Below are 14,387 nucleotides of genomic sequence, written 5' to 3'. Positions count from 1 at the left end.
ACCTATGGTCATCCTATATTTAGGACAAAGGGATTTTAAAACGACATTTGAATTTCACTTAGAAATCAACTGTCACTGACGCTGAACCTCTTTTGCTGTAGGATGTAAAAAATGAAGATTTTCATTATTATCAGACTCAGGGCAGATTCATGGCTACATCTACATTTATCTGGGGCTTGCACCCAAAGCCATCTGTGAGTGAAGGGAATCAAACCAGCTGAGCAATACAAGCACACAGAGGCCCAGAGAAGTACCAGAAAATACCACCAGCATAAATTGGGCAAATAACTGGATTTTCACGCTTAAAATGGGAAATTCAATCTTCTTTAAGTACACAAGAACGCATGTTCTACATACACAGGAGCAGACTGGATGATTGTAATTGACTGTCTGAATTGCTGTCACACTTCTCAGGCGACCTATGTCTCACAGAGCAGTGTGTGTGTGTGTGTGTGGGTGTGTGTGTGAAAGAGAGAGAGAGAGAGAGAGAGAAGGAACATCTGCAGATGTGAGATTTGGGAGGCAGTGGAAGAGGAGAGAGAAATAGGTGGATAAAATGTGACTGCTCAGGCATATAATTAGCAATTACACTTCATGTCATCAGCAATAAGTGTTCCAGGCTGAGATCTCAGAGCCAGCTCTGAACGCTACGGACTGGGGATCAGGCGGGCCACCTGTAGCCAATCATGCAGAGAGACGGGGGGTGCCGCGTGAGAGCTGGTGAACCTCAGCCCATCTTAACTACCCCACAAATCCCCTGTACCCCTTTAACACCCCAAACGCTCTCACACTGCCTCCTCAGTGATAAGGCAAGATGGCAGCCACCTGTATTTCTCAAAAGCCATTGGCCTTTTAGCACCCATTGACCCTGGTTGAAAAGAGCACATTTGGGTGTGATGCAAGGTCTGTAAATGGAGCAAGTGGACGGGCGTGTGTGTGTGTTTGCTCAGGTATGTAGTATTATGATTTGAAAAATTGGTGCGCTGTATGTAAAAAGATCATCTTCCAGTGTGCTGCTGGTGAAATGTGAGACTCTAATGTTTACCCAGTAGAGTTCCTCGAAGAAGAATGACAAGGAAATAAATGCCTTGACCAAACACCATACAATGATGATGCACAACATTTTGTTCCACTGAGACCACTAATAATCCGCACCATGTTTTCCTATTATCCAGTGTCACCCACCGTCAAATATGTGTCTGTTGACCAACACTGTTGAAAGCTAGCACAACGGGCTCTTTGGTTGGCATAATGGCTTTGAAGCAGGAGCGGCAATGTTGATTGTGTTTCATGATGCTGATTACCCTCACGGAAGAAACCAAGTAACCATCTGTCCATCTGTCCTTCATTAGAGCAAGATATCGTCCTCTGTTTGCATCTGTTTGAGTGGACAGATCACCGGAGGAAAGGAGAGGAGAGCTAGCCTGGGTGTTCCCATGCTGCCTTGCGCGCGATTTGATTCACGCTGCTAAGGCAGCCTGGAGACCATGGAGCAAATTTTCGCCTGAGATAGGGAACCAATCACAGAACAGGGGGGAAAGCAAGACGATGATGAGCTATGCACAGACGCATTTGATAGACATCCGTGGCACCCAATAAACGGATCTGGGCATTTTTTTCAAATACGAGAAAATGAACGTTTGGTTCCCAGACCACGTCTCATTGAGAAGTGGTGGCGCTAGCCAGGCTAGAGGAGAGCCATGTGTCACTGGCAGTAAATCATTTACCATCTTGTTTTATTGAGCTCGGTGAGGCAACATTCTTTTTAAGTCAAATTCCTTCCTGACATTGGGTTTGCAGACATATTAATCTGGGACAGACAGAGAGAAATAAATGTTATTTCTTGTGTCTTCATAACAGATTACAGACCAGACCAGAGTGTTATATTTACAGCAATGTCTCAGTGTATGTGTGTGCATGTGTATGCATGCATGATGTGTGTGTTTGTGTGTGTGTGTGTGTGTGTGTGTGTATTCATGTGTTTGTGTGTGTGTGTGTGTGTGTGTGCTTGCTTTTAGAAATGTAGCAAGCACATTTCAATCATCCTCTACCGGCAACCCTTTGCATGTGACAGCAGGCCCACAATAGGCCCACACTTAGCTGTAGCTGATCAAAGTCCTCACACTGTATGATTAAAAGGATTATCATCAGCCTGGGAAATTAAGATCCTTACACAACTTACTTTGTACCGCTACCGCTATATTTTGTACGTCTAGTTTAAAACATGTTGGTATTACCCACGTTAGGATAGACACTGTCAATTTCCTCCTCCCATCCACCAGAGGGGGGATGTTGGCTCACCTCTGGGCCACTCATTGGGCCCTATCTTGGCGATCTGAAACAAATGGTCAGTAGCGAAAAGCTTAAATACATGTAGGGGTGTGTCCAGTCCACAGTCTGGGTGGTATTGTAATCAAACGTCGGGAGCCTTATGTTTCTTAATCAGTCATGGGTGTGTTTTGGGCGTAACATCCTTTTATATCAATGAGAATGACATCTGTCATTCCCTTTAACAGCTAGCAGCGCAACTTAAAACAGAGCATTAGTATGAAGGAATCTGTTTGCACACAAGACCATCTGGAACAGGTATTCCACTAAACCATGCTTTACTAAAACCTGAGTATCAGTGTTGGGCAAGTTACTTTTAAAAAAGTAATTAGTTACAGTTACTAGTTCTTCCAAAAAGTAACTAAATTACTTACTCAGTTACAAATTATAAAAGTAACTAGTTACTTCAGAAAGTTAGTTACTAGTTACTTTCAAGTACATTTTTAAATGCTCAAATGTGACCCCACCTCTTTAACGGAACTTAAAGGAGGGTAGGGCAGACACAGTTTTCTGTGAATATCTCGAGAACCGTAGGGTTTAGGAGGACCATTTATTTTTTGTATATTGATCTCAAGGGGCCATGTCAACCCATTCCATAACCACTCATTTCATGTATAGCGCCACCTAGTTGAACACAAAAAAGTAAAAATGAGGTGTTGTAATCGCAGGTATCTGTGACCTAAAATAGTCAAAACTGCACGAAATTGGAAGTGGATGGATCATTATGACACCCTCTGAATGTACGCCAAGTTTCGTGGAATTCCGTTCATGGGGGGCCACACAATAAATTAATTTATGTTACTATACACCAACTGGCCTGTAGGTGGCCGGAGACACTTTTCTGTGAATATCTCGAGAAACATAGGGCCTAGGAGGTCCACCTTTTTTTTGTATGTTGGTCTTAAGGGGGCATGCCAACCCATTACCACTTATTTCATGTATAGCGCCACCTAGTTAAAAATTAAAAAGCAAAAAATTAGGTGTTTTCATCACAATATCTCTGGCTGACATGGTCAAAACTGCACGAAATTGAAAGTGTAGGATCATTATGACACCCTCCGAATGCATGCCAATTTTTGTGAACTTTCGTTCATGGGGGGCCTTACAATAAAATAATTTATGTGTACATTTAGTGACCGTACACCAACAAGGATTCCCGGGACACTGAAAGACCGGGGTACACGAAACTTGGTGGGCATGTAACCCCACAGGGATAGCATGGAACCATCATTTTTCGTTTTGATCTGTAGCCCCCCCGCTGGACTGGACCCCCCGAAAGGAGGGTAGGGCAGACACAGTTTTCTGTGAATATCTTGAGAACCGTAGGGCCTAGGATGACCCATTTTTTCCGTATGTTTGCCCCCAGGGGTCATGTTAACCCATTCCATGTGCACACATGTGCATAAACAGATACACACGCACACACATACATTCACAGTAATCATACGTATGACACATACTCACACAGTAGACATACTGTATGTACGCATGCATGCACATGCACAAACACACATACGCAGGCAATCACACAAGCACGCACATACACACACACACACACACACACACACACACACACACACACACATAAACGTGTACACGCACACATGCACACAATTCAAGAATTTCTCAGAATTATGAACAGGCAAGATGGAGGAAATGTGAAATCTATGAACTAATCATGTTTTGGTACTTGTCTAGCAGATACCAGTGAAAATTAAGTGTGGATAATGCAATTTAGTGAGACAGTTAGAATCATATAGGCCTTTCAGCGTGATTTATTTTTGTGGAAAAAATGTGCTGGACTGGGCGGCAGTCATATTTTGTACCACTCTGTGGTACATCTAGTTTATGATACATTATTCATTCATCAATTTCCAATTAAGATAAATTTCCAATTTCTTTTTAGTCAACTTTAGCAGAGGTGCCAATAATTCTGGAGGGTACTGTAGATATTATGTTTGTATAGAGTGGATAGATACAAATAATACATGTAGATGTTTTGGAACTTTTGATATTTATTTGCCCCTCAAGTATATTGGGCGTCTATATAGTTCGATAACGTCTACAGACACGGTAGGGCTACCCCTCCTCTGACCCTCTCCCTCTGACAGGGAAGCTACACCAGAGCTTTAAAGGAGAATTCCGGTGTGATACTGAACTAAAGTGTATTGAAACATGACACCGAGTGTGAACGTACTGTATGTCTCATAGCCCATCTCGGCTTGTCCCCTGCACTCCAAAATCTGGCGCTAGTTAGCCGATGCTACCAACAGCTTTTTCAATAGTGGTGCTTCGGCATCGGGCTAGCCATGCAAATAAATCACTGTTTTACACCCATTTACGAGGCTCAATGTATCTCCACACTTCATTGGTAGACTTCCGAGGGCCCTGACAATTTAAATTGAGAACTTTGAAAAAGCACTGGTAGTTTACTTACAAGACGATTTATACAGACAGTATCTTCACGAAGTTTAGCGTTTGCAGCCATCTTGAATTTAGTCACGATAAGTCGAGCAAAGAGTAAGAATGAACAGGTATGATAAGGGATCAGATTCCAAAAATAATTCAGTGGAAATGCATGGATTCCAGTTTCTTCCAGTAGCAGCAACTGGAATCCATGCATTTCCACTGAATTATTTCGTCGTGTGTCCGACTATGCTTGCTTTCGAACACCCACCCTGAATGTTCGTCGTGTGTCCGACTATGCTTGCTTTCGAACACCCACCCAACTGTACCTCTGATTGGCTTACCATGAGATTTTACTCAACCTCAGCCAATCGTCAGCATTTATGCGCTTTTCTCGTGCACTGCCCGCTAACCAAGGGAAAAGTCTTTGCCTCTCTGCTCAGCGTCTGATGAAAAAAAAAAACAGCTTCAATTATAGTAACGTGCCGGATTTTTTGGCAGTAACGATAACGCCGTTATTAAAATGGGAAGAGTAATCAATAAGATTACTCCTTACTGAAAAAAAGTAACGCTGTTATTCCCATCTCTGTAGAGTATAGGCTACATGTATCTGCACTCGTCTATTATTTGAACTCTTGGCAAAGTGGAACTAACTTCACTGTGGTGTCATAGTCAACGACAAAACAGTTATACACAGTTAATTATTTTTACTGTGAAAACCATTGAAAACATAACCTGAAAAAAGCAACACTTACCCCAATAAAGTTTGAATGACTGAAAAAAAAAAAACCTAAGGACATTTATCCTGCCGCGGAGTTGCTGCATACATCCCGACAGTGCGTCTTCAGATGTGCTTCATATGTGCCTTTCCCTATAGTTTTGTCTTGGTCAGTGGTGTAATGCTTTTTAGATGGTGTAAGATAGGTCGTTAATTGCCACACCCCTGGGCGCATTGTTTAATAAAAGAGAAGCGCATGGTGAAAAATCTGAGTGTAAGAATAAAATTTGTGTTGTGTTAAGAATACGCTTTGCGCTGTGTTTTTGATCGTCAAAATAGGGGCCTTTGGCTCATTACTCTGTTAAAGCAGCTCAGGTGGGTGATGGTGGGAGTTCGTTACTTCTGAATGAACTGTGTCGTCGCTTGGAGAGGATACAACGACTCGGTGAGTCTTCAGGATTTCGCTTTTGGAGTTTGCCTTGACAAGGACTCTTTATGTGTGTGTGTGTTTGTGTGTGTGTGCATGCGTGCATTTGTGTGTTTGTATGTGTGCTTGCTTGTAGAAATGTAGCAAGCACATTTCAATCATCTGTTCAATCATCAAAGAAACCCTTTGTTACCAACACTTAATACAATATATAAAAATATACTAAAATACAAATTACAAAAATACAAATTATACTAACACTTAATCTAAATCAATTCTAAAAACAGTATCCACATAGTGGTGATTAATAAATCAGAGGCTTTGCAATGACTGAGGCAGGGACTGAGCCTGTGATTCTCTGTGCATAGTAAGGTATGGTAAGGTGCTCTAAGGTGCTCTGTGTGAATGAGTGTCATGGTGGTAGTGCAATGGTGATAGTGGTCATGGTGATAGTGCAAATGAGTAAGTCAACAGTGCAACAATGCAGAAATAAAGTAAAGTCTATATATCTATATATTTAACTATTTAAGAAAATGTATAAGTGTGGCCACAGTTCGGCTGTGGGCATGGGGGGGGGTTATGCATATGTGCTGATGTGCTAATATAGCACGCAAACAGTGAGGCATAAAGACAGTGGTACAAGTGGCTAGTGGACAGACAGTACCAAACATGGAGGGGGTGAAGAGGCAGACAGACTATGCAGAGAAGTCTATCTCCTCTTCCCTTAAGTGAGGCATTGAACAGTTCAATGGCCCTGGGGACAAATGACTTTCTCAGTCTGTCAGTTGTGCAAGGCAGTGGTGAAGTCTCCAGCTGATCAGGCTCTTCTGCTTAACAATAGTGCTGTGGAGTGGGTGACACTCATTGTCCAAGATGTTGATCAGTTTGTTCAGGGTCCTTTTGTCAGATAGTGAAGTGATGCACTCCAGTTCAGCTCCAACTACAGAGCCAGCTTTCCTTACCAGCCTGTCAATTCGCCCCACATCCTTCTTCCTTGTGCTTCCTCCCCAGTAACTACTGCATACAAGAGGACGCTGGCAACAACAGACTGGTAGAACATCCTGAGGAGCTTACTGCACACATTGAAGGACCGCAGCCTCCTCAGGAAGTACAGCCTGCTCTGCCCTTTCTTGTAGAGTGAATAAATCTATATGAACACTAAGTTAGTTCTAGTGGCGGTCATAATAAAGAGCATATATAAACACAAAATAAAACTTAATTATAAGGTACTTGATAGGGCAATGATTCTACAAAGTAAGTGTATTTCTTGAATTTCCCCTGGGGATCAATAAAGTATCTATCTATGTATCTATCTATCTATGTATCTATCTATCTATCTATTTCTGGGTAACTTACAAGTATTTTAAAAGTACCCCTATACTTTCTTGTAACATCTTAACATCTTAACTACTCTGTAACATAGGCTGTGCAGGCTGTAAATTTAAGTGTAGCCTTTACCCTATTTTATAACTATCTTTAATGTCTTATTTTTTTATGCATAATGTCCTGATTAAACTCCCATAATGTTAACTTATTGTAGCGATCTCACCCTCAGACAAGATCCACCTTTGGCCAGGACGGCCATTTATTGGAACAGGAAGACTCAAACACAATCAGACATACTAGGATAACTACATAGGGCAACACAGGGGTAGTCTCAGCTGCACATGTAACACACAATAAGGGTTTACCACACACATCAACACGAGGATAAACACATGAGGTACAACCAAAGAGACTAACACGCTAACAAATACACAACATGCTAAACGTAACTACAACTATTATAACCGACATTACACATTCTAGCATTCACTCGCACTGCATTCTGGGAGACACTCATTCAACGTTAAACATGTACATCCACCAACGCTACAATATGTTTTGCATTTTCATGCACTGGTAATTCCCTGGAATTGCGTTTTCTAGTTATAAGTGTAATGTTAGCGTCTTTATTGTAACATGTTTCCCTTTTAGTTCTCCCTCGTGTATGATCCTTTTTGTGTGGGGGGCTGTGTCCTCCCCTGTATTTGTAGTGTGTGTGTGTTCTTGACCTGCTCCGTGTGTATTGTGTTCTGTGTCTGTGTCCCTGCTCTCGTTCTCAGCTAATAAACCTTTTGATTGGACAACTGTGTGTGTCGCTATCAAATCGTTACAATATGCTATTTTAAGAGCGCATGTCAACAGTCATTTTGGCAGGTGCACGCACCATCCTTCTATCATTCATGAACGCACACCAGCGCACGTCCATGCAAAGCATTACAAATTGCACGATTACAATGGGAAACATAATTAGAATAAAGATATTACTTAAATACTGTACATCTCATGATGAGTAGTTATTCACCATCATTTGCAAATTGGTAATGACGGTTAAAAGTGATTAGGGGAGAGGCGAGAGACACGTATGGAGCACAGCTGAAGACGCACTGTCACAAGATATAAGCAACTCCTCTGCAGGATAAATGTTGTTTTATTCAGTCATTTGAGCAACATTAGGGTAAGTGTTGCTTTTTCCAGCCTATGTTTTCGGTGGTAACCCATTGTCAGTCAATAGTGAAAGTAACTGCATATAACTGTCTTGTCGTTGACTGACTCCTTGGTGAAGTTAGTTTCACTTTGCCAATGAGTTCAAATAATAGACTAGTGCAAATGCGTGAAGGCTATGCTAGGTTTTAGTAGCCTGGCGGGCCATCCTATATCATTGAAATGTATAGTCTGGAATCGAACCATTCACCTCGCTTAATTCAAGGGGCGGGCAGAGAATTGTCTTTCAAACTGCATGCAATAGGCCAGCGCTACGACCATATCCGTATCCGGTCGGCAAAACAGCAAATACATCCTTCTTTGAAAGGAATGACTTAAGTGCATTGTGTTGCTAAACTTTCAAAGAAAAGCACAAGTCCAACTCCTCCAAAGTTGCCAACGCCGATTCAAACAACCGCTCTTCGTTCGCCATAGCCACCTTCCTTGTTGTTCACCGTCGCAGGACTGTCGTTATCCTGTTAAGCCCGCCTTAAGACTCTCTAACAAAATAGAGCGCTGTGATTGGATGACGTCCACGGCGTCAGCCAATAGAAATCCCTAAGGTTTGATACTAGACGTACAGGCTGAGCAAATGAATTTGCCGCCGCTAGGGTGCGTCTAGATTTCTAGGCTAAGGTTTTAGTAAAGCATGGTTTAACAATGACTATTCCATACAGTCTCGCAAGCAATGCTTCAAATGCGCCGTTGAATGCCAAAATACCGATGACCCAGACCCGGCGGCAGACACAAATTCACTGACGGACATTGATAAAACATTCTAATATGAAAATGTAGATGCAATTGCTGTAAAATGGTGCAGCTCCTTTAAGAGAACCCCGTGCGCAGGGATGGAGAGAGAGAAAGTGAGAGGGGATATGTGCTACTGAGATGCGTGTGGGAAAAGTAGACGTGCTGTTAAGACTGGAGCTAGTCATATTCAAAATAATGCATAAATAAATCGGCAGATAAAACCAAAATCCTCGTTCATTTGCTAACCACTTTCAGATAGTGTTAGGGAGTTAGCCCCGAAGTTACGGATAACTTCGGCCCTGGAGTGGTAACAAGCTCCCTGTTCTTCGACTAGGTCAGAAGAAAAAACAGTAAAGGTTAACGCTATCAAACAAACCCAAAAACTACTAGGCCTACTTCTACTAACTACGATATGAGATATAGTCTACCTGCGAGCCGACAAGCCATATTTGTCATCGGATGACAGGGGTTAGTGAAGAAGTGAAGTAGACTGCGTCACGTAACCTCTCCATTTAGGTGATGGACTTGCCTAATGTTCCTTATTGGTTAGCTACGGAATAATACAGATTTTACAAGTTTTATTTGCTACTTGCTAGATTGACAAAACGTATAATATAGGCCTACATTTAATACGTTTTCAAAATCAATCTATGGGATTGGGGTTGGTTGGTGTAGCCAAGCTCGTCCAGGGCGGGCACAGATGACTTCCAGGACGGGCCTGGCCCCCCAAAGCCCCCCCATGACACCGGGACTGGTTGCGCCGTTAAAGGGAATGACAGATGTCATTCTCATTGGTTTAAAATGATGTTATGCCCCAAACACACCCATATGACTGATTAAAAAACCTAGGAACACCTTGTTGCGCCATGCGCTCCACTTTTTATAACGAAACCCCTCCCAATGTAAACTGGACAGCCTATTAAATTTGAATAGACTTTTGACGAGTGACGATGCACTTTAGAATGTCATGATAGGCTCTTAGTGAGAGTTATTATACAGGTGTGACAAAACTTTTTAGTCGGTGCTAATTAAAAACAATAATGATTAAAACATTTACCACATGTCCATTTTCTGTTAGCAACTGTGATTGATGATTAGGTTCACATTAGGCCAAAAATTGGCTGCCTGTTTAGTAGCCTTTAACACAGTTAAACTTCCATTAATGATATCTGTACGTGCATGTTAAAATCCATTACTCTGTAAGGCTGACTATGTCTTGATTCACCAAAAGGATATCTTGAGTTAGTCTACAAAGACCAAGACTACATCAGGGATCAAAACAAACCACAAAATACAGTAGCTTCACCATGTATCAAAATAAAATATTCACTTATAAAATATCCCACTTTTGGGGTTAAGTATTTTGTCAAGAGGAGTTGGGCTGAAGGCTGAAACCTGCAACCTTTCGGTTCGTGGGTGACTCCTGTACCTCCTGAGCCAATTATATCATCCATCTTACATCAATTATAAGGATTATTATGACCTATGTTAAGCTTTAAGAGAAGAGTCCATTCAAAAGTGTAATATCTTACAGAAACAGTATCAAAGCAAAAACAATACAAGGTTAAAGTCCATATTTGTCATTTTCCTTTCACACCGCCCACTGTCAATATGTTCTTCTAGCCCATGTTTTCATGTTCACAATAGAATACTTACAGTAATTCCTGAATAAACTATAAGTTTAATCATTTTTATACTGCAAGTACTTGTAAGTTTTATTTGCATGGACACATCCTACCTGAAATGGAGGTTTGTGGTGAAAGGCCTGTATCTATGTCAAGAGGTCCAGATATAGGTACACAGCCTGTCGGTCAGAACTGGGTGTTTGATGTCAGATAGGGATGAGCACCACCAATTGCAATATACTCTTCTTTTATTCAAGTTGTGCCATAGACTTATTTGGATGGTTCTGCAATACAATACAGAAATAATAATGAATAAACAAAAATGTATGCAGTAATTACACAGGAATAAGCTATACACACGTGAGCCTCGTGATCATAAACATCTCGCACACATACACACACCACATGCCCACACGCATCATCGTGTTACAGTTTGTTATGAACCCATATTTTCCTAAATACACTTTATACATTATACAAGTCTAATTACACAAAGCTAATAGCCTTTTCACTAGTTCACATTACAAAATTTGCATAAAGACATAAAAACATAATAGAAGAGTATGTTTGGCGAAGTCTCTGGCCAGGGTTCTGAAGTGCTTGGCGGAATCGTGCCGGAGTCGACTGCGCAGGGAGGAGTCAGGCAGGATTCTGCCATACACCCCAAAAGTTGCGTTAAAGATGAAGGACCCTATGGCCAGAACCACGCAGAGCAAATGCAATGGGAGATCGAGAGGTGCGCTCAGATCAGAGAGATTTGATCTGATATAAGAGTGATAGGCTGATAGGCATCGGAGGACCACCGGCCGAGAGTTTTTATGCCTTTAACAGACATACCGTTACTTGCCGCAGTGGTGGCTGCACCAATCCTAAAAGAATGAGTCGAGTAACGGTCTGCTGGGATCAAACCTGCGTTTGAAACCAGAGGCGAGTGACGGAGCGTCCTTCTTCTGTATCCTTTAATGGTAATTTTGATACCATAGATTTAATAGAGACCCAGTCAGACCAATAGCATGAAAAATCAGGAACAGAGTTTATTTACAATGATGTGCATCAAGGGAGAGACAGCATGACTTCACCTAAAGATCCATCAGCTGCTCTAACTAGACAAGGAAATAGTTAGAGTTCAAGTACCCTTCCAGGCTGACAGGAGATGGCGTTGGTCATCCCATCTCACGTGGACTACACTGAATCAGACCCTGATTAGTGGCAGCCTGGCAATCCGGAGCAGATGGCTACTGACGCAGCCATGCAGAACAGTGAAACACTGCAAAGATATAATATTCCCGCTTATCTCTAAATATAGTCACACACAGATATACACAGGGACAGTACAGATATCATACAGTCATTACATAGAATTATACTTTTAGTATCAAAGTGACCCACTAATGAGAAATGCAGAACATTAAACCACATATTGGAATATTGGACATAATGCAGAACATTAAACCATATATTGGAATATTGGACATAATGTTCTATTCCACTTCCTCTCACCTTGTAGGGGATCTAATGGGGATGCGATGGAGACGACTTGAGTTAAGACAGCTATGAGCCGCCTGTCGTTTATAACAGAAGGGGATCTAATATTGATGCAAATGCCAATCTACAGTATGAGTTGACATTCCAAACAAGCAAACTTGTTTGGCAAGATCCCTAGCCAGGGTCATGGAGTGCTTTGCAGGGATCGTGCAGGAGTGTACTGTGCTGGCAGGAGTCAAGCAGGATCCATGTGATCACCCCAAAAATGCAACCCAATTGAAAAAACCCTGGCTAGGACCATGTAGGCTACAGATACGGTGACATGAAAGGTATCTAAGGACCCTGGTATCTAAGGCCCCTGAAGTATTTGAGCAAGTGCTCTGATGGACCATTCTTTGCCACAATGAAACCTAAACAATCTGTGCCAGTACCAATATACTTGGTACTGTAGATATTCAAGTTGCCCTTGAAACCAATGAGGGTTACAGAAAATGTGCATTTTGCAGATAAGAATCAAATATATGCTATAAGGGAAACTTAGACATTACATAGCATGTACACAATATCTGAATATAAGGATATCTACTGAAAAGTGATAAATGGGTGTTACAGGTTTCGTCTTTGCAGTATTAAGTTTCTAGAAAACACTGAGCCACCTAAAATTAAAGAAATTTAGTGAATGAGAGCAAGCGCCTAGGCTGGAGTAGGTTAGGCATTGACATGAAGATCAGTACAAGTGAAGAGAATGAAGAGCCATCTTGAAGCTAAAACTGATTAATGGATGTTAAGAAAAACCATGCTTGGCAGAGTCTATGGCTCAGCCAAAATGCTCTGCGGGGATCATGCAGGAGTCACTGTGCAGGCTGGAATCAGCAGGATCTGTGTATGCAGCTCAAGGATGAGGGCTACTAAGGCACCTTAAAGATGAAGCAAGAGGGTTTTGTAAAGGGCAGAACATGAAGAGCAGAAAGAAAAACTAAAGATTTGGGTGTGATCTGGAAAAAAACATTGTAAGAATGATGTGGTGACCCCATGAGTGGTGGCACCAATCCAATGTTAGAGGGATGAGGGAGAACCAGGGACGCGGTCCCTGGCTGGGGAAGAGACATACACATACGCATCCACACGCAGACACACACACACATGCACACACATGCACACACACGGCACACAGGCACGCACACACTCAAACACGCATGCATGCACACCATGCACATGCAGAGGGGGGCTATAGGTGCCTGAGCCCCTGCCCCGAATGTCCAAAGTGCCCTTTTGAGTGGCAATTTAAATGATCAATGCTTTATGAAAACACTCATAAGCTAATTTAAAAACTAACGTGTAAATCAATTATTCGAAAATAAAAAATGTTTAAAAGTAATATAGAAGTAAAGGTAGCCTCGTCTACCTGCGCTGCTGCCGGTAGGTGACGTAATAGGCTATCGTCGTGACCTTTCAATTTTGCCTGCCTGCAAGATGCGTGCATCGTATTGTTTTAAGAGATGGTGAGAAGCAGGGTAAGATCACTACAGACAGTCTGTTTCCAAAACCATTTAGGTGATGTTGAAAAATAAACTGTAGTTTTGTAGTGTATAGAAGTATATGTTTGCCAGCAAAAGCTTTTTAACAAGCATCATTTTAAACTGAATTGACTGGTGAAAGTGGCTACCACTCTGGTTCTTTTCTATACCAGCTAGCTAGCACCTAAACCTAAACTAACCTAAACCTTTTGAAATTGCAAACGGAAAGCATGCATCGTTATATTGAATCATGTACACTCTGTTATTTAGTATCCTACTAGGCAGACCACATGGGCAAATCCGTTTCATGTCCATTCTGTCAGTAGGCTACTTTATACACACGCAACTCCTCAAGGGCCTAGTGTTAATTTTGTCACCTATTTTTAATTTAGTCTTAGTCTTAGTCTTGTGACGAAATGTCCTTTTTAGTCTTTGTCATATTTAAGTCATTCAAATATAATTTTTGTTAGTCAAGTTTTAGTCGACTAAAAGTCTCGTCATTTTAGTCTAGTTTTAGTCAAAAGAAAACTAAAGGTGTCTTAGTCTTAGTCTTAGTCAGTTTTAGTCAAAATATTTTAGTCTTTTTTTTTATAACAAATTATTTC

This window comes from Alosa alosa, chromosome 5 (genome assembly GCF_017589495.1).
Source record: "Alosa alosa isolate M-15738 ecotype Scorff River chromosome 5, AALO_Geno_1.1, whole genome shotgun sequence".
Classification (NCBI taxonomy): Eukaryota; Metazoa; Chordata; class Actinopteri; order Clupeiformes; family Clupeidae; genus Alosa; species Alosa alosa.
The sequence above is the reverse complement of the archived record's forward strand: the minus strand, read 5'-3'. Positions refer to the sequence as shown.